The 25744-nt window shown below is 39.5% G+C and overlaps 1 long non-coding RNA gene and 1 pseudogene across 2 annotated transcripts; one reads left to right on the top strand and one right to left on the bottom strand.

The window, feature by feature from the left end:
• The first annotated feature begins 3964 nt into the window (after positions 1 to 3964).
• Positions 3965 to 8038, top strand: LOC146260394 (uncharacterized; annotated as a pseudogene). The gene is made up of 4 exons (XR_014729553.1): positions 3965 to 3975; positions 4894 to 6889; positions 7055 to 7279; positions 7379 to 8038. The product of XR_014729553.1 is annotated as an uncharacterized LOC146260394 (transcript).
• Positions 8039 to 19138: 11100 nt separating this feature from the next.
• Positions 19139 to 21890, bottom strand: LOC146260393 (uncharacterized). The gene is made up of 2 exons (XR_014729554.1): positions 20813 to 21890; positions 19139 to 20072 (listed from the first exon to the last, which is right to left on the bottom strand). It is a non-coding gene; the product is annotated as an uncharacterized LOC146260393 (long non-coding RNA).
• Positions 21891 to 25744: the final 3854 nt, after the last annotated feature.

Here is a 25744-nt window from a genome sequence, read left to right as displayed (position 1 = left end):
CTCCCATTGAAAGTAATGGTAAATCCTTTCAAATCATTAAAAAGCTTCCTCCTCCTTCAAACTTAACTACTTCAGCATACTTTCAGCTAGAGACACCATTCAGACTTTAAAATGTTCACAAGACATTCAGCTATTCCCAAATGATTAATCTTCTTCAAATATTCAGCCAATTTTGAATCGTGACAGTTTTAAATACATGAACAATTTAGCTCCTTGATTTTTATGATTGAGCAGCCTTCAGAGTGGCACACTCTGCTGGCTGCTCTTTTTCTGATATTCAACTAAATTGACAAACAAATTCCTCTGACATTCATATAGTTTAACTTACAGAAAGAAGTTATACCTTAAAATGTAGGAAAACTTGTCCTCTTTCAGCCAATGTAACTACTTAAGAGCTCACATTTACAGATTTTCAGTTTTGAGCCTTGAAGCGAGAGCAGCCTTTCAAATTCTTTCACTAACTTCAATGGAGAGGTGGGTAAAAGGTGGGTATCCTTATTTTTTGGATTGGACGTACAGTTTTGCGTCTAGGTTAACTTGTTTGAGGTGTGGATTCTAGCTACATTTCTCATAATCGAGCTAGCGTGATGGCTCTCCATAACTAGGCTAATATTGGTTCGACTTTTTTTCCACAATCTACCAAATTGGCCAAACAAGGTATGTACATTGAGCTTAAACTGTACATAATCTAGCTAGATCGTTTTTATTTTAGCAAGTTTTAGAGAAATATGCAAAAATCGAGGTGCGACTGTCATAGCTGACCGTCACAAACAGCCAAACCAGGGCTGGGGTACAGTAACGCTAGCTTAAGTGTTTGCTGCAACTGGAGTTAATCCTACGAACAAACGCTTCGTATCTGGAAAGTTTTTACTTTTAATTAACGATATTGAACACAGATGTAAAGTAATTTGTCTTTACTCTAAATATCTTCTCCGTTTTCAATTTGAAGTAGTATATATACTTATGTAGGAAATCTTCCATTGCATCCTCTCTCTCTAGCTTCACGCTTTAACACCTACGGTGTTAATACATACCACTTTGACACACTTGCAAGAAATGATCCGCTGGTTAGATGTAGCATGATCTTGTTATTTACTATTAAAAAACTCACCAGGGACAACAACAACATCAGCAACCCTGCACTATGAATTATTATTTTGATGTAATCTCAAATTAAGTGTCTGAACAGGACTGGGTGTGCAGGCACGCATGATTAGTTTCTCCTCCATTTTGAGATTCTAGGTTAGAAATGTTGCCAATGACAAGTTCCAGCAAGTTCCAGTCATTCCAGTGTTGTCCTCTTACCTTCAAATTCGTTCAACCCAGACTTGAGCAACTGGTTTCCTGCTCAATTTTCAAATTTTCCTGCAGCTCATCTTTCTGAAATGTTCCCCTTTTAGTTTTGCATTTTTCTTCTTTTTTTCTTCCGTTTTCTGCATTCATCTTGCTCCAGGTCCTTTCAAAAATACATTTCACAGCAGTATCTTCCAACTGCCAGTACTTTTGCATTTTTTCCCTCTTTTCTGTACTTTTCTGCCTTCATCTTGCTGCAGGTCTTTTCTAACATACAATTCAGGCCTTTTGAAACTCCAGCAAATATTGTATTGCTAAATGGTCACATTTTTATGCATTGTTCCTCTTCTTTCTGATTTTTTTCACTTTTTGTTTTGCATTTTTCTTCTTCTCTTTTCTGTAGTTTTATGCCTTCGTCCAGCTCCAGCCCGTATTTAAAATACCTTTTGGGCGCTTTGAAGCTTCAGCTTATAACTTAAGGCATTGTCACTGCTGTTTCGCTGGAACAGCCTTTTGTAGTTAATTCTACTTTTCACTATTAGTATTTTGAGTTGTTAATGAGCAGAAAAAATATGCTTTTAAAACGATGTAATCTTTATAAATAATAAGTAGGCTATGCATTTTCATATAAAATATACAGAAATATCAGTTGTAAAATGTAATTTAAATATGGACCCCTGAAACCAATGCAAGCAAGCACACCCTACAATTTCCCCAGAAATTGTACCCTCTCTAGTTATTTTTATTTTTGCCCCACTAAGGCTCAGTCAATATTTGGACTACATGTTTGTCTTGGTCTCGATTGAGTTGCTTGTATTGGAATTTACGTTCCGCTGCACAGTTTAGGAGGTTACAACGTTTTTGTGGCGAAAAGTGCCTTTAGTCGACGAAGGGTACTCTGTGCTAGCTACGTCACCACGTAAACACACGTTAGCAATGACGCATGGATACAACGTGATAGAGACGTTTTAGCATGCAAGTTGGAGCTTGGATAATGAGTGAAAAATACCACCGCCAAAAATGTCCAACCATTGGACTAAGTTGAGAAAGCAATTTCGAGTGGAACTGCAAATCTCGGATTTTTTATTTAGGTCGTAAAAGTCTTTTGTAATTTGAGCGAGTGCGGGTCGCCCGTGAGACCGCCTAGCCTTATAGGCGGCAGCCATGCTAGAAAACGTCAATAGTATTTTCGTAAATTTATAGTTGAATTTGACACGAAAAAACAGAAATGGGGAAATGTTATGACGATATGACTATTGTGAAGACAGCAAGGTGGTGAGATTTTAATGTAAATTGCTGTAAAAACTTTGATTTGTTTGCTACGTGAGAGCCCTGTCCGCCTCCATTGACGATTGCGGCAGAAACAACAGTGTTGACACTCTCGATCTTCGTCTGATGAGTATTTTCTTAATTTCGTACCAGGGTCAATTCTACATCAAAATGGAGAACAGTGTTTTAAAGATATGGCGATTGCGAAGACAGCCAGCGGGTCAGCATATTTTTGTGATTTGTGTCAAACTTGGAATTTGAGTGAGACCGCATCTTGTTTTGACTTTAGCCGTCAGATTCGGCTCGCCCACTGGCAGTGTGTAGTAGTAGTAGGCTACTGTACTGCCTTCAATGCCACAGCCATGGCTACACTTTATGTCAAAAAAAAACATTCTCATTTCCGGCGCTTTCAAACAATCGGAAAAGTGTGGCTAGCAACAGCAGCCAACTTGCCTCTAGCAAACTTCTTTTGAATTAGCCCTAAATGACCCCCTAAATTAATGTCAAACGTATTTACGTTTTGGGGGGCATATTTTCAGTTAACAGACGGTACTGTTTGAATCGCAATTCCATCTTAAATACTGCCAGTGACAACGCTGTTACAGTAGCTTGTTCCAAAGGGGGTTCACCTGTTTCAAAGGCGGTTCGTTTTTTTAAAGGGTGTTCTTAATGAATTATGCAATATGAATAGGCTAAATGCTTGAAAATATCACTAGAAGGGAAAACGGACCCATCTGCAACCGACGCAAACAAGCACACCATACAATTTCCCCAGAAATTGTACCTTCTCTAGTTAATTGTTGTTTTGCCCTATTTGATGATATTGTAAAGCACTTTGGTCGGCATTTAAATGTGCTCTATAAATAAAAATGACTTGACATATATTGTATATGTACATCAAGAAAGAAAGAAATACATATGGGTGATTCTCACAAAACCAATGATTTACAATGGCTGTGATCTTTTTAAAATAAATGTCACACTTCAGTCAAATTTAAAAACATAATATTAAAGATACTGTTGTGCTCTTTCATGCACAGTATGTGATTTATGCATAAAAGTTCATTATTATTGTATTTTATACATTTTTTGCAAAAATTCTCATTACCGCAACGGGTCCCCTTTCATTTCAGAGGTTATTTTACTGTATTTTAGATAAGATAAATGAGAATAAAATTTATAAAACAATATGTATATTGTTTATTATGTATTGTAAAAATATAAAATGGGCTGCGTAATACAGTTTTACTTTCCCCAAATAAAACTGTGTGGAAAAACACGGTGTCCATGGGTGCAGTTCTCATCCTCCGCAACATTATTCTTGTTCCTGTAAAGACTACAAGTATTTTTTAAATAACGTTTTAATTTCCCAAGATGCATCACAAAGAAGAGAACCTACAAGATGGATACCAGGTAATATAAGTCTCTTCAATTTGTCTTACTTTAAAATGAAAACTTCCCTCTTTATCCCCTGTACACAACATCATTGATTCTCATTACCGCAACATGAAATATTACTTGTTAGAAAGAAGCATTTATTATAAATATTTGATCAATATAAAGGTAGCTAAGTTGAACCATTATTTATTTTTTGCTTAGTCATAATGGCTTCTCCATTGTTAGCAAAATATGCTAGCTCCTCTCATCCTCCGCAACACATATCTCATTTACCGCAACACTGTGATGCCTGTTGCGGTAGTGAGAATTGTTGTTGCGGTAGTGAGAATTCATTCATTTTTAGATTAGTTTTTGGTGTTTAAGTGAGTATGTAATTTTTTTTTATATATTGGTATTGTAAGAGCATATAGCGCCACCTACAGGTTTATGATTACATATATATATATATATATATATATATATATATAATTTATGATTAAATATAGTAGGCCCCCAATGTGTAAATTATAAAATAATTATATATATATATATATATCAGGGTTTCCCGCAGCACTTTATAGTTAAAGTTGTGTAAGCAACACACGCCGGCCGCCTTAACTACGTTGTAAAGAAAAACGGAAAAATAGCGATATCCGCCGTGTTACCCTGTCCTGTTTTCTCCATTCCATTCCAAAACGACAGTCTCCCTTCATTAGGCTATCGTACAAACTACCCTCCCGTATGCTGGCACCCCCCCCCCCCCCCCCCCTCTACCACCTTTATTAACACATTTTCTGCGGGAAACCCTGTAAATAAATTACATCTAATAGTGCCATTTTAGTTGGGCATTGTAATGCTTGTAGCGCCAACTACAAGTCTATCTTTGAATTGATTAGCATATGGGTTAAAGCTAGTGTAAAAAATAAAGCTGCAGCAAGTGCTAGATTAAAAAAGCATAGAGAGAGGATATACAGCAACCCAGAACTCCTGGAGGAGTACAGAAGCTGATATTGCATGTTTATTTAGTTGTAGTGAGTCCCATTGGTTGTTATACACTGATCATTCACCCATTCACTCACTCACTCACTCACTCACTCAACATTTGTTGTGGTATTATATAAAGCAATTAGTCAAATGGCATTGTATTGTAGAACTACAATACCTCTACTGTAGAGGGAAACTTAAGTCATATAACAAATATTGCACTTTCAGGTATCAGAGAAAACAACATGGAATAATGAAAAAAACGGATTTCTTACCATCAAACATGAAAAAAAAAAACTATGGAGAAAAGATTCGGCAAAGTATTATGCTAAGAAGAAATTCATGAATGCAATTTTGAATTTGACCCCTCCCTCCATCAATGAGCCAGATGCTGTACAGGTACATGATGTACAGGTAGCACCAAGTCCCCCACAACTGCTGTTTAACTGCTCGACTCCAGTGCAGACCTCCACCCCCAAAGCGGGAAGAAAAAGGAAGGCAACCATAACCTCACCGAGGTCAAAGTTGAGGGTGAGTAAAGATAAGATGGAAATCAAGGCCAGAACAATTAGTAATTTAAAGAAACAGCTTAGAAGGCTCCAAGAAAAAAAAAGAGGTCCAGCCCAAACCACTGGTCACAAAAGAGCTACCCACCGGTGAGACCCCAAGACCCTGACCAACAACAGCCAGAGACGGCTGATGGGACATCTTGTCAGCCGTTTCTTGCACCAGGATGACAACTCTACCATAATTAATGGCAAAACTGGGGAGGCCCGCAAGAAAGGTCAAGTATACCGGAAGAGGGCCTTAAATGATACATTGGAGAGACTCCATTAAAAGTTTATACGTCAGTATCCACGAAACACGCTGACCAGGGCTCAATTCTGCAGACTAAAGCCCTTCTGGATTATCAAACCAAATATCTCACAAAGAGAAACATGTGCATGTAAAAGCCATGAGAACATCAATTTTAAGATCAGGAAACTTCACCAACTGGGCATTATTGCAAGTCCTAATGTACATCAGATCATTGAGTCATGTGTCTGCAGTACAAAAAACATGGAATACATGTACAGAAGGTGCATGCAATGTAAAGAACAAACCTTCCCTACAGCCATCGATCAGTCTACCAAAGGAAACATAATTTCCTGGGATGAGTGGGTCACCCGTACCGTTCCAGTGACAAAAAAAGGCAGCAATGGTGCACTGGAAGAGATTGAAGTCAAAAACACCATACTTGAAAAGAAGCACACTTCGATAGAAAAGCTTGCTGACCTTGCTCAGGAGCATGTTAGCAAGTTCAACATCCATCTGTTTAACATCCAGCACCAATTTCAGAGACTTCAGTCACTCCGGGAGAGCCTGACCGAGAAGGATGTGGTTGTGCACATTGACTACAGTGAAAACTACAGCTGCAAGTACAGTAGGGAAGTGAAAGACACCCACTTTGGTGGGGGAAACCAGCAGGTTACGCTTCATACTGGGGTCAAGTACCTGAGCGGTGGACGCGTGGAGTCTTTTGCCTCCCTGTCAGCTTGCCTGAAGCATCATGCCATTGGAACATGGGCTCATCTTGATCCTGTGCTGAAGGCGATCCGAGAGGAGCATCCAGCAGTCAGGAATATTCATTTCAGATGGACCCACCTCCCAGTACCGCAACAAAACGGCGTTCTACCTGGCCTCAACAGTGCCTTTCATGAGGGGGTTTCAATATGTCAGCTGGAATTTCACAGAGGCATTGCATGGCAAGGGAGCCCCTGATAGGGTGGGAGTGGCCCTCAAGAACCTGGCAGACAGGATTGTTGCATATGGAACTAACATCCCAGATGCAAACACTCTGTTTACACAGCTTGCAGAGCATTTATCAGTGAGGCTGTTCATGGTGACGGCAGATGAGATTAACTCAGGCCTTGAACTGATTCCTCCATCACTGAAAACGGTGACCGGGACCATGAAGATACATCAGGTAGGTTAATGTGATAAAAACTTCAGCAAGTTTAATTGTCATTAGTTCGCTTAACTACTCTGCATGTACATTGAAGATATGTTATCAAATCAAATTATTGATGATGTGCCACTAAGTTAAATCTCTGAGTTGAATCTCACCCCAAAACTTTTTGCTAATCATTAGCTGACATCGACAAAACCAGGGGTTATCCAGACCCGAGAAGTGTCCTGCTTTTGTGGCGGTGCATGTGGCTGCTTTTTCCCGAAAGAGTTCAATTTCATAAAAGGGGAAAATGTGGAGACAGAGAAGGAGAGGGAGCCAGAGAAGGAGCCAGAACCAGTTTTAGAAGTGGGAAAGTGGTGCCATGTTGAATATGATGCAGAACTTTTTCCTGGCACCATCACAAAGGTATGTGGAACTTTAGTTGGAGTTACATGGACACTCCATGTTAATGATAAATCCCGAGTACTATTCTGTACCTTTTTATCTGTTCTATTTCCTCTACAGATTATGGGAGATCAGTACGAGGTGGACACAATGAATTGTGCTGGAGAGAACAAGTTCTACATTCCGACAATAAGATACGATGGAGAGAAAGTGTGGTACTACTTTGATGACATCAAATGTATCATCCCGGAGCCACTACCTGCCACATCCTCTGCACGTCATTTCAGTGTTGCGACTGAGATCTGGGCTAAACACACGAAGAAACATGTCTAAAACATATGTGTGGAGGTTCTATAAGTCAACGCTTGTTTCACATTTTGTCATGATTGTTTGTGTTCTGTTTTTATGTATGTATGTATATGTGTGTGTAAGTGTGTATGTATGTTTGATTAATTTTGTATAGGCCTACCTGTTTTTGACCAGAATATATGAATTGAAATTCTTTGCAATTGAAATTCAGGGGCAGTCGATCTAAGCACAAAGTTTAATATTTGCTTCAATCGGCCTATTTAATAACATTTGTAATAGAGTTTTTTATTAATTCATTTCTTAAATTGTATTTTCTTTCACTTTCACAATTTATTTTAAGCAAAATGTATATTTAAATAATGTATTAAGTTAAATTCTGGTGAAAATTATGTTTGTAAAACGTTTTACAAAACATTTTTGTTATTGTGCTGTATATTGCATCTTGTATATTCTTGCTTTCAAACAAAATAAAGTTTTGAGCTGAGCTGAAATTTAGTTTTTTTTTCCATTTCAAATGTTTGTGAGTTAAGGTGTTTCTTTGCAGCTGTCCTTGCTTTTGAAATAGTTCAATTATCTTACTAATGCTGGAATTAAAAAAATCTATTTGACTAATTCTCATTGCCGCAATCATAACCCTCATTTCCGAAACATGTATATCATTACCAAAACAATTGATAAATGAGAAGTTAATTAATTAACTAACAAATCATATTTAGCTTTTCAATTTAGTTTGAAGAATATTTACATTTACATTTAGTCATTTAGCAGACGCTTTTATCCAGAGCGACTTACAGTAAGTACAGGGACATTCCCCCGAGGCAAATAGGGTGAAGTGCCTTGCCCAAGGACACAACGTAATTTGGTGTGGCCGGGAATCGAACCGGCGACCTTCAGATTACTAGCCCGATTCCCTAACCGCAATTTTGCAGCATAACTTAAAATATGTCAGGTTTCCTTGAAATATTAGAAAAAACTAGTTGTAGATTAAAGGAACTGTTGCGGTAATGAGAAAAATCAGTCAAATGAAATAAATACATTTACAATGAGATTTTCTTAGGACCTGTTTGGTAAAATGTGATATAAATGTGATATATTGTCAATATATGTTTTGAGATTAATAGTATCAATTACCTAAAACCTTGTTTTTTAAGTTTCAAAAGAAAATTACCGCATTAATGGCTTTTGAAAATTGTCATATTTGAAATCTATTAAAAAAGGATTTAATGAGAATGACCTATATAGATGTGTACTGTATGTACATACATATAGACCAATTATTTGTTAGTAAACATTCGGGATGCGCGCGCAATGTGGTTGCAGAAAAAAACAGGGAAAAGATAGCATTTTAAATGGCAAAAGGACCACACGGATTATACAAATAGTCTGATTTAAAAAGACCAAAAAGATTGAGGAGGACAGTCTTTAAGAGAGAAAGCGATTACCCATTGATCTGTCGCATCAGAATTTTTATTTGGGTCACGAAAGTCTTGAAATTTGAGTGAGAATGTCGCCCGGTAGAGACCGCATAGTCAAGCGGAAACCATGTCTTCACGACATGTCACAAAGTTCATATTTTTACAGTTTTACAGTTAATATATAATAGATATATGATGACCTGATCGACACTCTAAGTGTAAGACCGTAGAGAAGTTTGTCTTTTGCAACCGACATGCGCAGTTGAGCCTGCTTGACAGTTGTGTGACGTAGGGTGATAGTTGGTCTATACTGTATGGGGCTTCAGAAAGTAGGCATACAAGTAAGTTGTAACTGGTGTTGGTATTTGGGTCATGTAGGTCATGATAATGGCCACGTTTCCCAGATTCGTTAAGAAGCTCTTAAGCGCTAAGAGCTTAGGAGCGCTCTTAAGAGCGCTGTGAAAGAAGGACGTGTTTCCCAGAGTCGTTCTTAGCTTAAGAAGATCTTTCACTAAGAAGGAAATGTAAGATCAGCCTGACCCACTCTTAACAGCCTTCTTAGCGACCAAACACTCACTGCAGCCGCGTCAGGGAAAGTTATATCTGACACTCAAAGGAATACTAAAACCATGCGTGATGATAAATGTGCGCCCACGGCTGCAGAATAAGAACAATTATAGCATAAGAAGAAAGATAACAATATAAAACTAGAGAGCATACAAGTTCTGGGGAAATTGTGAGGGTGTGCTTGCGGCTGCCCCAGCTGCCCATACTCTCCTGGTGTTTACATATTTCAAAAAGCATTTAAGTGTATGACTACAGTTCTGACCATTGTGTTCCCTTGATAATAAGTTTGTAAAAATGACATGCATCACTCAGATGGAGGAGAGGTGATACTGGTTGGTTGGAAGAGAAGGAGGCCAAATGTAGCTCATGAAGATGCAGCGCTAGATAACTTATTAAATTGTAATCAGATATAAACAACTTGTTGGTTGCCCTATTATGTCCTATTATCCTCCTATTATCGTCCTATTATGTAATTTGAACGCCCTGAACGGCATCATTTGAGTAATGAGGGCAGCGCAGGCTTATTGATTACTTAAAAAATGTTAAGTTTCATTATGCATGATAGAGGAGCCTAGTTAGAGAAGGATTTAGCAGTTTTATTATTAGAAGCCTATTTTATTAATAATTTTCAGAGTAACCTCAAACCTTTCTTTTGTTTCTTTGACCTTACATTTTCTTTGAGAGCTTAGTGGTCTCGGTTTAACATCATTATTTATAGCAACATCATTACCGGACACTGTTAGCTCGCAATGTGGACGAGAAAGAATGCCCCTGCAACAAAGTTGTAACTTGGTAACAAGTAGCCAGCTAGAAACCGACCAGAAGTTTGTAGCCATATAAAGGCCTATATATATAGGCTACTTGATTTGGCTGCAAGATTTGCTGATTTTGAGTGTCCAAGATATGATGGATTCTGATCTGTGTCAACAGTCTAGCCATGTAGCTAAGGCATGTCCGGGAAGAGTGGATTTTTTTTGTACGGCAAGTCTGGAAGATCAATTTAGGCTAGTGCTACTTGCCCCAATGCACTGGACAAGTTATTAAAACTCAAACAAAATAAAATGCAATGTTAGGCCTACTTCACGTTATGTGCCACTCATTACGTCTATCGATTTTATTTGAGCGAATTCTGCATCAGTAAAACCACCAACCCAAGATCTCTACAGACCAGCTAATTTCCTGCTCAACACTTCAAAGGGGGGCTTATTACTTGAAAGATGACTTAGGCTATTTACGGTCGTCTCAGTTACACTATGAGGGGTGGGAAATACTGTGATTTGCTTAAGAAGGCAAATGGCTAGTAAAACATAACATTTCATAATAATTTCAGTAAATCAAGCAGCGCTGCAAGACCTAGTGAAATGTATATCCTACAGCAAAGCAAGGCTGAAGCAGGCTGACATTAATTATTTTCATGAACAGACAAAGTTTTGACATTGACAAAGTTTAGGCTGTGGCAATAAAGTTCAGGTTAGTAGTCAGATACTTTCACCTATTGAAAAACTTTTGAGTAAGGGGAAAGCCGAACATGTTCCGTCGCCGTTTGACTTCCTAAACAGCTGTGGAGATGTTTTTGTTAGCTACTCATTAGTGTCTCGGGTAGGCTACAGCGTTGCAGTGAGCCGCCACACTGATATGAAACCACAGGTAATGGTCATTTCACCAACAAATCGTTTATTAATGTCAAAATAAATCCTACAACAAAAACGTATTTGTGAGGAATGTTTATTTCAACGATTAAAAACAGATGCATCATGACCACTGTAGTATGTGTTGCCCAAGCAACAGAGGCTAATGTCATGATGCTAATGCTTCAGTGAAATAGTAGACTACCGTTTCCGAAAGTAGATGTGGGCCTACTTACTTAATAAATATCAGCTAATATTGTACATTACATTTCACAATTATGTTTCACATCACAAAGTAAAATGATTAAATATCACCCTGGCCTCTTTGTTTGTGGCGTTTCTGCAGCTGCCTTGCAGACTAGTATCCCCCAAGTTAACAGATGCGAAACTATTGTTCTGCTAGAGATAGTCACGCGAGTTTCGTGACGTTAGTGACGTTAGTGGCGTCAGTGATTGTGGCTAGCAAGTTAGCCACCGTTAGCTTCACTTTTCGCCACAAAAACGTAATTTCTACTTAAACCGTGCAATGGAACGTAAATCCCAATACAACCAACGCAATCGCTACCGAGACAAACCTTTTGACATCGCCGTTGTCTATGTAGTCCAAATATTGAGGCATCCTTAGGGGGGCGAAAAGAAACAATAAATAATAAATAATATATATGTGAGATAACAATGGTTTGTGCTCGCCGAAGGCAAGCACACCCCAAATAGAATATAGCTGCAAGCAGCGATGCGGGTTCCTCCGCAAAATGGCAAAATATTATAAACATGTACATTGCAGAAGATCGAGACTTGGACAACAAGAGAGCAAAACGACTTCATGTTTGGCCTAAAACAATTCCAAACTCTCAGACAATGCACAACTAACTAAAGTCATGTGGGAAACTGGGCTAGGGCAGCGTTCATATTCAGCTCCTTGCAAGAATAGCCTGTAACGGTTTAGCAGCCGACTCTCTGGTCCGATTAAACTACAGAACATACACAATCAGGTTGACCAACAAGATTATATTAACTAACCAACAATAACATTACAAACATATAATTGAACGAACACAACACATGAAATCCCTCGCAAGACTGTTGTAACCAAACTATTTTCCACAAGTCTTTGCGTTTTTGGACATGCCGCACTGCATGCTGGGTACCCAAGGGATCTGACGCTGATTATCTAGCAGTGCTCCGACTGCGTGATATGAGTATTAGTTTTTTGTCAGCTTTGGGACAAAGGTTAAGAAAAGTTTGACATTTCAAGGTTAAATTGCATGAAATTATGGTATTTCAGAATGATGTCTGCCTGTTTAACTAAACAAATAATCAAAATTATGACAGGCCAAAAGACTGTGCCTGGATTTGAACCCGTGGCATTACGCTTTGCAGTACAACGCTTCAACCCATTGAGCTACCCGCAAGGCTGAGAAATTCAGATCAGTTTCTGTCCCCCCCAAAAAAGATGTATATCCTGTAGCATGGCTTGTTCGATTTGGCCAAAGCTTAAACAGCTGTAATTCAATGATTTTTTGACATATCAAGGTGAAATTGCGCATGGTACTTCAGAACGATGTCATCCTGTTTAACTAAACATGTATTCAAATTTACGACAGATTCAGTGTTGCTGGATTTGAACCTACGACCTTGTACTTTGCAGGTCACCGTTCCAGCTCGTTGAGCTATTCTCAGTGTTGTGTATTGGCACGTTCAGTTACTGAACAAAAAAAAAGCTGTTTCTCCAATGGCAAGCATTGTCAGATTTGGTCCAAGTTCAAACAGCTGTAATTTAGTCATAGTTTGACATATCAAGGTGAAATTGTTTATGGTACTTCATGGGCGTGTCACCTTAAAGCCTATTAGGTTTGAAAACCCATCATTCAAAATGAACTTTGATTTAGTGACACAAACATATTGAGGCAATATGGAAATTTACATAAATACACCCCTTTCAGCTATTTAGTATTTTATTCAATTGCTATAAGTAACGTTTTTAAATACGTCAATGATACATATCTCTACAAAATCTCAAGTTAATTAGACCTTTGGTTCAAGAGAAGAGGAACTTTGAAGGTTTTCCCAAATCATCACTGTACAGGAAAATCGATCAGGCGGACCTTACGGCTCCTTGGAGCTTTTTTGTTCGCCATGAGAAATAAGGCATGCACACCAAGTTTCAGAAGAATTTGAGCAATGGGGTGGAAATGCTATCGCTTAGAAAATCGGACGTTTGGGCGGCCGTAGTTGTGAAATGTTGTATCAATATGCCAAATTTCAAAACTTTTTACCAATGTGTTCATGAGATAAATTACTAGAATAATAATAATAAATATAGCTGCAAGCAGCAATGTGGTGGCCAAGCTGTCAAATGAACCATAAAACACTTTAGAAATCCTCAGAACAGGGTTCCGAGTGCATGCAGCAAGTTTGGTGTGAATCCATCAAAGATTTGCCGAGATACGACCCAACTTCCTGTTGGCTGGATTAATGGCAAATTTGACTGCCTGTACCGGGCAAACGGTTCTGAAAATCAAAAAATCATGTGAAACCCTTTGTGAGGCTTGGACTGAAGATACTCTCTGCCAAATTTGGTGAAGATTGGACAACATGTGTAAGAGGAGTAAAGAAAAAACGTTTTTCAATGAATTCAAAATGGCGGCCGGATCAATTCGGCTATTATCACAAGTTATCATGTATCCCATACGGGATGTCCCAACATATCATGAGACAAAGGAATCACTTAATAAAAGCAAACAAATCAACAGTTATTGGCCAAAACACATTTTTGCTTCCTGCGGCCACGCCCAGTGATCACATGACACCAAATTAATTGGACAGCCTCAGAAGAGGGTTCCGAGTCATCATATTAAGTTTGGTGTTGATTTCTCAAAGATTAGCTGAGATATGACCCAACTTCCTGTTTGGTTGCTTTGTTGCCGATTTTGATTGGCTGTACCGGACAAACGGTTTTGAAAATCGAATATCCTTTGATAACTTCTGTGAGGGTTGGTCTGATGATAATGTGTGCCAATTCTGGGGAAGATTTGAAAAAAATAAAAGTAGTTGAATCGAAAAAACGTGTTTCCTTAAAATTCAAAATGGTGGAAAATCTATATAACCGGAAATTGGCGTCATAGGGTGTGTTGAACTCGTCTTGATCCAGGGAATCCAATGGTACCTCATTTTTGAAAATCGGTCATACGGTTCAAAAGTTACGTGTGTAAACACAAGTCCAACTTTGACCAGTTGGTGGCGCTAGAGTGCTCCAATGAGAGACATGAAACTTGGTGAATATAAAGAGGGGACTGTGCTTAATAAGTGTGCCAAATTTCACAACTTTTTACCATACGGTTCTAGGGGCTGCCATAGACTCCAATGACAGAAGAAGTGTAATAATAAATATAGCTGCAAGCAGCAATGGAGGGGCCAAGCAGTCCAGAGCAGGACATGGCCTCCATAGCACTTGCGCAACAATTAAGTCACAACAACCTGTTGCACTCATGCAACACACCAAGTTTGGTTGAAATATCTGTTTGCGTTCCAAAGTACTGAGTGTTTAAAGTGTTTTTTTCTGGTATAACACCACAGGCCTCCTCTGCTCCTCTTTGGAACGATGGAACCCAAGTTCGGTGACTATCGCTAAAATGGTTGCTGAGTTACGCTCTAACGTGTCTTTTGTGGCTTCGCCGCCGCCTTTGATCGGCTCTACCGAACAAACGGTTTCGAAAATTTGAAAATCCATCAGACACCTTTGTGAAGCTTGGTTTGAAGATCATCTGTGCCAAATTTAGTAAACATTGGACGAAATTTGGGGCGTGTAAAAGGTTTTTACACTTTTCCATGAAATCCAAAATGGCGGCCGCGTCAATTTGGTTGTTATGAAATATTATCGATGGTCAAGCTTGATATCTCACAAGACATCAACAGACAAAGAAATTACTTTATTAAGGTAAACACTTCAACAGTTATTAGCCAAAACACGTTTATGCTTCCGGCCACGCCCCCTTTTAGTCACATGACACAATTTTTGGAGGACATCCTTAGAATAAAGTTCTGAGTAGGCCTACCAACTTTGGTGTCACTGCCTCAAAGAACTGCTGAGATATGGCTTCACTTCCTGTTTGGCGGCTTTTCTGCAGAATTTGATTGGCTGTACCGGACAAACGGTTTTGAAAATTAAATATCCTTCGATAACTTTTGTGAAGCTTGGTCTGAAGATCATGTCTGGGAATTTTGAAGAAGATTTGACAAAATGTGTAGGAAGAGTAGGCTTTTAAAGGTTTTTGATAAAACCGGAAATAGCGGAAAATCTATATAACCGGAAATTGACGCCATGGTGTGCATTGCACTCGGCTTGATCCAGGGAATCCAATGGTACCTCATTTTTGAAAATGGGACATACGGTTCAAAAGTTGCGTGTGTAAACACAACTCCAACTTTGACCCGTTGGTGGCGCTAGAGTGCCGAAGCATGGGACATGAAACTTTGTGAATTGGACCAGGGGACTGTCCTCAATGAGTGTGCCAAATTTCAAAACTTTCGACCAAGCGCATCTAGGGCCTGCCATAGACACCCAGTCTTAAGAATAATAATAATAAATATAACTGCAAGCAGTAATGGCGGATTCCTCCAAACACTGCAAACCATTGAACAATGTTTATTCTTGACAAATTGTAACTGTATAGAAGAATGTATGCTGCAGAATTACCAATGGCATACCAAATCTGAAATGCAATACCATCAAGATCCACAAGGGCCTTTATTTCAAGCCAGTAAGTGAAGGAAGGGGGCTTGGTGAGCTTATCCATTCCAGAAAGCCTTGTATCTTTATGCATTAAGGCGTGGCCTGTAGCGCCACCTATGGGTAATGGTGGGCCATTTGTGGTGTGGTAGTTACTCTTGGCCTATACTATTAATGTTTCAGGATTTTAAAAACTTTTTACCACTGCATATAAAATCGAAAATGCAATACCAACAGGATCCACATGGGCTTTGGGTAAAGTGTGGTAGTTACTCTTGGCCTGTACTGTCAATGTGTCAGGATTTGGAGACCTTTTTACTATTGCATACAAAGTAGGAAATGCAATGACACCAAGGTCCTCAAGGGCCTATGCTGATATTCAAGGAATGAGTTGGGGCTTGGTCAGCCCACACAGTCCTGATATGTTGCGTGTATGTCTTGCCAAGCCCGCGCGTGTCAAGGGAAGAATGAGTGTGTGAGAATTTGGAGCATGCGCGGGGAGGAGCAGGGGACACATTTCATTGTAAATTTCCCTAGAAATTAGCCAAGCATGCATGTTTCAAAGATTCACCAAAAATCGACCTTTCATCTTAGAGTCAACTTTTTCTCAGATTTGTGTACTAAACATTCTCAAGAGTCTTCATATGAACTTGTTTGACTGGCTTACATGTAAAGCATTGCGAACCATTGAAAAATGTATATTCTTGACAAATTGTAACTGTATAGAAAAATCAATGCTGCAGAATTTCCAATGGGATACCAAATCTGAAATGCAATAACATCAAGATCCACAAGGGCCTTTATTTCAAGCCAAGAAGTGAAGCGCTTTAATCTTCACAAGAAGTGAAGTGCTTTGTGCTTTAAGGCTTGGCCTGTAGCGACACCTATTGGTAATGGTGGGCCATTTGTGGTGTGGTAGTTACTCTTGGCCTATACTATCAATGTTTCAGGATGTTTTTAACTTTTTACCATTGCATACAAAATCGGAAAAATATACCAACAATATCCACATGGGCTTTTGTTAAAGTGTTGTTGTTACTGTTGGCCTTTACTATCAATATTTCAGGATTTGGAGAACTTTTTACCATGGCAAACAAAATCTGAAATGCAATACCATCAAGATCCACAAGGCCTTTGCAAAAGACCAAGGAATGAGTGGGGGCTTGGTAAGCCCACACTCTCCTGAAATGTTGCGTGTGCGTCTTGCCAAGCCCGCGCGTGTGTCAAGGGAAGACCTATGGGTAATAGTGGGCCATTTGTGGTGTGGTAGTTACTCTTGGTCTATACTATCAATGTTTCAGGATTTTTATAACTTTTTACCATTGTATACAAAATCGGAAAAGCAATACCAACAAGATCCACATGGGCTTTTTGTTAAACTGTTTCTTTGCCTATACTATCTATGTTTCAGGATTTTGAGACCTTTTTACCATTGCATACAAAATCGGAAATGCAATACCATCAAGATCCACATGGGCCTTTTTTCAAGCCAATACGTGAAGGGAGGGGGCTTGGTGAACCTATCCATTCCAGAAAGCCTTGTATCTTTGTGCTTTTGGGCGTGGCCTATAGCGCCACCTATGGGTAATGGTGGGCCATTTGAGGTGTGGTATTTACTCTTGGTCTATACTATCAATGTTTCAGGATTTGAGACCTTTTTACCATTGCATACAAAATCGGAAATGCAATACCATCAAGAGCCACATGGGCCTTTGCTAAAGACCAAGGAATGAGTGGGGGCTTGGTCAGCCCACACTCTCCTGAAATGTTGCGTGTGCGTCTTGGCCGCGCGTGTGTCAAGGGAAGGCTGAGTGTGTGTGAGATTTTGGAGCACGCGCGGGGAGGAGCAGGGGAGACATTCATTGGAAATTTGCCTAGAAATTAGCCAAGCAAGCATGTTTCAAATATTCACCAAAAATCGACCTTTCATCTTACAGTCAACTTTTTCACAGATTTGTGTTATGAACATTCTCAAGAGTCTTCATATGAACTTGTGATTGAATCAGAGTATCAGTTTTTGACTGGCTGATGTGCAAAGCATTATTTTAGCGTTAGCGATAAGTTCAATTTGATTTATATCAATCATTTTTAGAGATATGAATTTGCCTTTGCACATGGTAATATGTTGTAGTGTCTTCCTCCGATCTACCAAGTTTAGTGTTGATATCTCAAAGATTTGCTGAGACATGACTTCACATCCTGTTTGGCGGCTTTTCTGATGAATTTGATTGGCTGTACCGGACAGACGGTTATGAGGATCAAAATTCCTTTGATAACTTTTGTGAGGCTTGGTTTGAAGATCATCTCTGGTGATTTTGAAGAATATATGACAAAAATTGTAGGAGGAGTAGGCTTTCAAAGGTTTTTGATAAAACCGGAAATGGCGGGAAATCTATATAACCGGAAATTAACGCCATGGTGTGCGTTGAACTCGGCTTGATCCAGGGAATCCAATGGTACCTCATTTTTGAAAATTAGTCATACGGTTCAAAAGTTGCGTGTGTAAACACAAGTCCAACTTTGACCCATTGGTGGCGCTAGAGTGGTCTAATGGGAGACATGAAACTTGGTGTAGGTATAGAAGAAACTGTCCTTAATGAGTGTGCCAAATTTCACAAAAAGTTGTCGATGGGGTCTAGGGGCTGCCATTGACTCCCATGGTACAAGAATTACAAATAATAAAACCACCAATAACAATAGGTTTCCTCCTTACGGAGGAATCCTAAATATAGCTGCAAGCAGCAATGGAGGGGCCAAGCAGTCCAGAGCAGGACATGGCCTCCATAGCACTTGCGCAACAATTAAGTCACAATAACCTGTTGCACTCATGCAACACACCAAGTTTGGTTGAAATATATGTTTGCGTTCAAGAGTACTGAGAGTTCAAAGTTATTTTTCTGGTATAACACTGCAGGCCTCCTCTGCTCCTCGTGGGAACGATGGAACCCAAGTTTGGTGACAATCGCACGAATGGTTGCTGAGATAGGCTCTTGCGTCTCGTTTGGCGGCTTCGCCGCTGCCTGAGTGTATGACACTTACATAATTGTGTGGGCAATATAGAATAGCAGACAGATATAAATGTATTGTTTAAAAGTTATGACCATTCTAGTGATAAATGAGAAAACAGGCTAAAGCATTTAGAATGTCAAGATTCATTTCACATGACCACTTCTCAAATACCTTTGCATACAATAAATTGCATCTGAAAATAACGGACACCACCACTGAAATATGCATTTTATGTGTTCAATAAAACACACACTTTATTTGTTTTGAACATTAAACTGTGAGGGGAATGATATCTCAGCAAAACATACAACAACAAACTTTCAAACTATCTACTGTAAATCATTTTTTTTATAAATAACTGCGAAGCAGAAGTTATATTTAAATGCATAAACTCAACTGCAATCCCTGTTGAGAGAAGAGAGGGAGAAGACAGGGAGATAAAGAGGCAGGGGGAAGACAACACCAATAAACACATCCTTTTTCATCTACGCCTTGTCGCGATACTGGTCACACTCAGATGACTGCCAAAACTGAAAACAGTTCCTATTGCAAAGCAAGCAAAGTCGTTTGCCATTACATTTCGGCGCGCAAGAAACTACTTGTTTTATTTTCAGTCCTATTTTTACGATTAGCATAGCCAGGCAGTGGTTCTCAAACCTGTCCTCAAATACCACCTGTTCTGCATGTTTTAGATGTTTCCCTGCTCCAACACACCTGATTCAAATGCATGTTTGTTACCAGGCTTCTACAGAGCTAGATAACGACCCATTTATTTGAATCAGGTGTGTTGGAGCAGGAAAACATCTCATATGCAGGACAGGTGGTACCTGAGGACCGGTTTGAGAACCACTGTGTTACAGGATGTTTTCCATTCTAGGGAATATGGGTTGTGTGAAGTGACGACAAAGGAGGGACTACAGGTTTTAGCATAATAATCTGATTATTATGAGTATTAGTCTTATGGGAAACAGAAACAAATAATATACATTGATACATACCCAGATGATGTTCCTGGCTGGGTATCAGGTTCAATCTCATTTTTCCATATCGTCCTGGTCTTCCTCCAGCAGTTCCTGGTTCAGTAGATCCTCCTCCTGTGTGCTGGTAATCAACAGTCAGCTGCCTCCTCCTCTTGCAGCGATAGTCTTCCTTCACCTCTACAACAGAAAAAAATCAAATTGGTAGCCTGCAGTGTGTTCTTCCCAAATCCGATAAACCATAATGTTGAACTGTGGACAGCCCTTTCACACCTTCCTTGCGAATAGTAAGATACAAACATCCTAAAATCATGTCTGTATGATGGATGGGTATAGCTATCTGCAAAAATATAGAAGGATGTTTCATGACATGAGAAAATCAACAAGCTAAACTTATCCAACTACAGTAGCACACCAGTTTCCAGGCAGTTCTGAACCTACCTATCCCAACCTAAGGCAAATGTACGGAAGCAACAACATTGGCCCAAAACGTTACTGATGTTTAGCTAAAATATGACATAGTATTGCTAGTAACTATTTACTTCACACACACACACAAAAAGTTGATATAAGAAGAGATTTGCTGCTTGCCTGTCAACAAGCACCGATTGGGTGACGTCGAAAAACTAACTAGCAGCGTAGTTACTCCTCCGCGTAACTACCAAGGTTTTACTATATTCCACAATCGACTAAATTGCCCCAAAAAGGTATAAATATTTAGCTTAAAGTGTACATGGTGGTCCTAGCTAATGTTTATTATCCAGGTTTCCCAAAATTAGCTAAATTGTTTTTCTTTTTGCTCACGTCACTCCAGTCCTACTGTAGTTCTACAAATAAATGCTTCGTAACTAAAAACGTTTGACTTTTAATTTGAACAATGTTGACAATATTGATAACACATGTGAAGAAACTTGTCTTACCTCGTATGATCGACTTAGTTTTCAAAATGAAGCAGTAAATCCAGCTCTTGCGGTAATCTTATACCATACCATAGATATCCTTTATATGTCTGTACGGTCAGAAATAGGACTCTACCAGCAGTTTCAAAAACGTGTTTGTTTGGTTGCCACGGTGATTGTGCAGCTAGGATTGCTAACAAGCTGGGCAGACAGAATAATATACATTTACCTAGCATCCACACCTCAAACAAGTTAACCTAGACGCAAAACTATAAGTCGTATAAAAAAAATTAGGATATTTTCCGAGACCCAAGACTCTGCCGAAACCAGAGATGTCCTTTATATGTCTGTGCGGTCAGAAATACGACTCTACTGGCAGTTTAGAAATCGTCTTCCTTGTGCTTTTTCTGAGAAATGTGTCCCTAGATTTTACATTGGTCTCAAACGTGTTTGTTTGGTTGCCACGGTGATGGTGCAGCTATGATTGCTAACAAGCTTGGCAGAGAGAATAATATACATTTACCTAGCATCCACACCTCAAACAAGTGAACCTAGACGCAAAACTATAAGTCCGATAAAAAAAATGAGGATATTTTCCGAGACCCAAGACTCTGCCGAAACCAGAGATGTCCTTTATATGTCTGTGCGGAAAGAAATACGACTCTACTGGCAGTTTAGAAATCGTCGTCCTTGTGCTTTGTCTGAGAAATGTGTCACTAGATTTGCATTGGGCTCTATGGGGCGAGAGTTGGACTTTGTCTCGCTTTCGTGGGGCTCTGAAAAAATGTGTAAGTTTGTTGGATTCCACAGACAACTGTCTACGACCAACACATAATTAGCTATCTATTGATCCAAAAATGAAGCATGAAGAGTGAAAATTGTGGCAATGCTGGCAAACTAGAAATACTTTTTGAAACTGATTTCGAAGCTCCCCTCCACTCTAAGCGTTTCAGTCAGCACTCTAGACTCTCACATAGACACCCATGTAAATCTCAGAAACGGTTTGAAAAACTAATGAAACATAATCAGTGATATTAAAAAAAGTTGAAAAGATATCAAAAGGCTGAATTACAGAAACAATAGTTTAGTGTTTTCTCATCATTTTAAAGTTTAAATGGTGGCTGTAGCTGAAAGATTGAGGAAGAAGAACGTTGAAGAAGTTTAAGAGGATTGAGAGGATTTGAGAAAAAAAAAACATGTTAAAAATATGATGAATATTGATATTTTCCATGAAATCCAAAATGGCGGCCGCGTCAATTCGGTTATTATGAAAAGTTATCAATGGCCAGGCTTGATATCTCACAAGACATCAAGAGACAAAAAATTACTTTATTAAGGTAAACACTTCAACAGTTATTAGCCAAAACACGTTTATGCTTCCGGCCACGCCCCCTTTTAGTCACATGACACCATTTTTGGAGAACATCCTTAGAATAAAGTTCCGAGTAGGCGTACCAACTTTGGTGTCACTGCTTCAAAGAACTGCTGAGATATGGCTTCACTTCCTGTTTGGCGGCTTTTCTGCAGAATTTGATTGGCTGTACCGGACAAACGGTTTTGAAAATCAAATATCCTTCGATAACTTTTGTGAGGCTTGGTCTGAAGATCATATCTGGTAATTTTGAAGAAGATTTGACAAAATTTGTAGGAGGAGTAGGCTTTTAAAGGTTTTTGATAAAACCGGAAATAGCGGAAAATCTATATAACCGGAAATTGACGCCATGGTGTGCATTGCACTCGGCTTGATCCAGGGAATCCAATGGTACCTCATTTTTGAAAATGGGACATACGGTTCAAAAGTTGCGTGTGTAAACACAACTCCAACTTTGACCCGTTGGTGGCGCTAGAGTGCCAAAGTATGGGACATGAAACTTTGTGACTTGGACCGGGGGACTGTCCCTAATGAGTGTGCCAAATTTCACAACTTTCGACCAAGCGCTTCTAGGGCCTGCCATAGACACCCAGTCTTAAGAATAATAATAATAAATATAACTGCAAGCAGTAATGGCGGATTCCTCCAAACACTGCAAACCATTGAACAATGTTTATTCTTGACAAATTGTAACTGTATAGAAGAATGTATGCTGCAGAATTACCAATGGCATACCAAATCTGAAATGCAATACCATCAAGATCCACAAGGGCCTTTATTTCAAGCCAGTAAGTGAAGGAAGGGGGCTTGGTGAGCTTATCCATTCCAGAAAGCCTTGTATCTTTATGCATTAAGGCGTGGCCTGTAGCGCCACCTATGGGTAATGGTGGGCCATTTGTGGTGTGGTAGTTACTCTTGGCCTATACTATTAATGTTTCAGGATTTTAAAAACTTTTTACCACTGCATATAAAATCGAAAATGCAATACCAACAGGATCCACATGGGCTTTGGGTAAAGTGTGGTAGTTACTCTTGGCCTGTACTGTCAATGTGTCAGGATTTGGAGACCTTTTTACTATTGCATACAAAGTAGGAAATGCAATGACACCAAGGTCCTCAAGGGCCTATGCTGATATTCAAGGAATGAGTTGGGGCTTGGTCAGCCCACACAGTCCTGATATGTTGCGTGTATGTCTTGCCAAGCCCGCGCGTGTCAAGGGAAGAATGAGTGTGTGAGAATTTGGAGCATGCGCGGGGAGGAGCAGGGGACACATTTCATTGTAAATTTCCCTAGAAATTAGCCAAGCATGCATGTTTCAAAGATTCACCAAAAATCGACCTTTCATCTTAGAGTCAACTTTTTCTCAGATTTGTGTACTAAACATTCTCAAGAGTCTTCATATGAACTTGTTTGACTGGCTTACATGTAAAGCATTGCGAACCATTGAAAAATGTATATTCTTGACAAATTGTAACTGTATAGAAAAATCAATGCTGCAGAATTTCCAATGGGATACCAAATCTGAAATGCAATAACATCAAGATCCACAAGGGCCTTTATTTCAAGCCAAGAAGTGAAGTGCTTTAATCTTCACAAGAAGTGAAGTGCTTTGTGCTTTAAGGCGTGGCCTGTAGCGACACCTATTGGTAATGGTGGGCCATTTGTGGTGTGGTAGTTACTCTTGGCCTATACTATCAATGTTTCAGGATGTTTTTAACTTTTTACCATTGCATACAAAATCGGAAAAATATACCAACAATATCCACATGGGCTTTTGTTAAAGTGTTGTTGTTACTGTTGGCCTTTACTATCAATGTTTCAGGATTTGGAGAACTTTTTACCATGGCAAACAAAATCTGAAATGCAATACCATCAAGATCCACAAGGCCTTTGCAAAAGACCAAGGAATGAGTGGGGGCTTGGTAAGCCCACACTCTCCTGAAATGTTGCGTGTGCGTCTTGCCAAGCCCGCGCGTGTGTCAAGGGAAGACCTATGGGTAATAGTGGGCCATTTGTGGTGTGGTAGTTACTCTTGGTCTATACTATCAATGTTTCAGGATTTTTATAACTTTTTACCATTGTATACAAAATCGGAAAAGCAATACCAACAAGATCCACATGGGCTTTTTGTTAAACTGTTTCTTTGCCTATACTATCTATGTTTCAGGATTTTGAGACCTTTTTACCATTGCATACAAAATCGGAAATGCAATACCATCAAGATCCACATGGGCCTTTTTTCAAGCCAATACGTGAAGGGAGGGGGCTTGGTGAACCTATCCATTCCAGAAAGCCTTGTATCTTTGTGCTTTTGGGCGTGGCCTATAGCGCCACCTATGGGTAATGGTGGGCCATTTGAGGTGTGGTATTTACTCTTGGTCTATACTATCAATGTTTCAGGATTTGAGACCTTTTTACCATTGCATACAAAATCGGAAATGCAATACCATCAAGAGCCACATGGGCCTTTGCTAAAGACCAAGGAATGAGTGGGGGCTTGGTCAGCCCACACTCTCCTGAAATGTTGCGTGTGCGTCTTGGCCGCGCGTGTGTCAAGGGAAGGCTGAGTGTGTGTGAGATTTTGGAGCACGCGCGGGGAGGAGCAGGGGAGACATTCATTGGAAATTTGCCTAGAAATTAGCCAAGCAAGCATGTTTCAAATATTCACCAAAAATCGACCTTTCATCTTACAGTCAACTTTTTCACAGATTTGTGTTATGAACATTCTCAAGAGTCTTCATATGAACTTGTGATTGAATCAGAGTATCAGTTTTTGACTGGCTGATGTGCAAAGCATTATTTTAGCGTTAGCAATAAGTTCAATTTGATTTATATCAATCATTTTTAGAGATATGAATTTGCCTTTGCACATGGTAATATGTTGTAGTGTCTTCCTCCGATCTACCAAGTTTAGTGTTGATATCTCAAAGATTTGCTGAGACATGACTTCACATCCTGTTTGGCGGCTTTTCTGATGAATTTGATTGGCTGTACCGGACAGACGGTTATGAGGATCAAAATTCCTTTGATAACTTTTGTGAGGCTTGGTTTGAAGATCATCTCTGGTGATTTTGAAGAATATATGACAAAAATTGTAGGAGGAGTAGGCTTTCAAAGGTTTTTGATAAAACCGGAAATGGCGGGAAATCTATATAACCGGAAATTAACGCCATGGTGTGCGTTGAACTCGGCTTGATCCAGGGAATCCAATGGTACCTCATTTTTGAAAATTAGTCATACGGTTCAAAAGTTGCGTGTGTAAACACAAGTCCAACTTTGACCCATTGGTGGCGCTAGAGTGGTCTAATGGGAGACATGAAACTTGGTGTAGGTATAGAAGAAACTGTCCTTAATGAGTGTGCCAAATTTCACAAAAAGTTGTCGATGGGGTCTAGGGGCTGCCATTGACTCCCATGGTACAAGAATTACAAATAATAAAACCACCAATAACAATAGGTTTCCTCCTTACGGAGGAATCCTAATAAATATAGCTGCAAGCAGCAATGGAGGGGCCAAGCAGTCCAGAGCAGGACATGGCCTCCATAGCACTTGCGCAACAATTAAGTCACAATAACCTGTT

This window comes from Hypomesus nipponensis, chromosome 13 (assembly GCF_054491055.1).
Source record: "Hypomesus nipponensis isolate SF chromosome 13, ASM5449105v1, whole genome shotgun sequence".
Lineage (NCBI taxonomy): Eukaryota > Metazoa > Chordata > Actinopteri > Osmeriformes > Osmeridae > Hypomesus > Hypomesus nipponensis.
Note: the sequence above shows the minus strand (reverse complement) of the source record. Positions and strands in the feature narration are given on the sequence as shown.